The sequence below is a fragment of the Lepidochelys kempii genome, chromosome 1, assembly GCF_965140265.1.
Source record: "Lepidochelys kempii isolate rLepKem1 chromosome 1, rLepKem1.hap2, whole genome shotgun sequence".
NCBI lineage: Eukaryota > Metazoa > Chordata > Testudines > Cheloniidae > Lepidochelys > Lepidochelys kempii.
The window spans coordinates 199,176,813-199,178,280 of NC_133256.1; positions in this window are offsets into that span (position 1 = coordinate 199,176,813).

A 1,468-nucleotide genomic window follows, 5' to 3' on the forward strand; every position below is an offset into this window, starting at 1 on the left:
GTTAGACACTGTGCCTTCTGTACTGGCTTGGACAGAAGGTTTATGGTCTTATTTACTCAGGGAGCAAATGGCCTTTTATCATCAAAAAGCATAGGGAAACTATTGACGAAAACTGGGTTCTAATGATGGGCTAGTTAGATTTATGTGGGTGGAGATATATGGCAGACTGCTTAGCTGAGGCAAATAGCCAAAGCTACTTTGAATGATGGAAATACCCCAGTTGACACCAGCCAGAATCCAGCTCACAGTCTTCTACTACCCAGCAGAGATGTTGTAAAAGTCAAATATTCAAGGACTAGGTTTCTGTATGGTTTTTTTAAAATGCGTGTTGTACCAATCTATCGATCCTTATAGTAAATAGACCACCAACCCCCCACCACCACAACTGCAGGGCAGTTGCCAAAAACTGATAATCACAATTTCGGAGGGTTATTTAATATTCAGGATGGACATTCCAAAAAGACAAGAGCCTGTCAAACAAATGGAGTTAGGTTTTTGTTTAAGAGCCTGTTAATGGGAATCAGTTGTTTGCTCTACTCCACAATACTGTGTAAAAAGGTTGCCATGGGGCCACACAACATGACAGTCACAAAGAAACAAGAGGTGGGTTCAACTCTAAAAGATACACCAGCATGTTGCAATGGTGCAATTTTTTGCTAGCCCAAAATAATATTAGGGTCATTTCCATGGTCCTGGAAGACCAGCTTGCAGATCTGAGTTTAGCTCAGGAACCCTGCCAAAACTGGGTGAGGTTTGGATTCAGGGTCCGGCTGGAGCCTATCTGTATAAGAAATCCTTGGTGATGCTTCCCTAGCTGTACTGCAGCCCCACACTAGTCAGGATGGAAACTACATTCATAGAGGGTCGTAAAGCTAGGGGTCTAATTCACGGCAGTGTAATTACCTTGGAACTGATAGAATTACATTGGCATTAAATTAGAGTGATCCAATGACGAATCATGCCCAAGATATTTTTAAACCAAGTACCTTCAGTCCCCTATACCTCTCACTCCTCATGGTCCACAAGCCTTACCCTTGTATATTACTGACATCAATCATTATTAATTATTATTATTATTATTATTTGTATTACCATAGTGCCAAAGAGCCCTAGTCATGGGCCAGGACCCCGTTATGCCTGGTGCTGCACAAACACAGAACAAAAAGGTAGTCCCTGCCCCGGAGAGCTTACAATCAGAGTAGAAGACAAGAGGCAACAGATGAGCGAAGACGGATGGGGGAGTACAAGGAAACAATGAGACAGTGCCATAATGGGCAGTGATCTCTATATTCCAGCACCCTGACTGTTGTCTAGAGATTTTTGCAGGAATCATGACAAAGAGAAGGGATGATGGAGTCAACCAGTATCTTGGCAGCACCTCTTGGGGCAGGCAGTCATTTGGCAAGGCCTTTGGAACAGATTCCTTAAGTTGGGCACATTTTACCCTCCTGCCTCCCCCCAGAAGCAA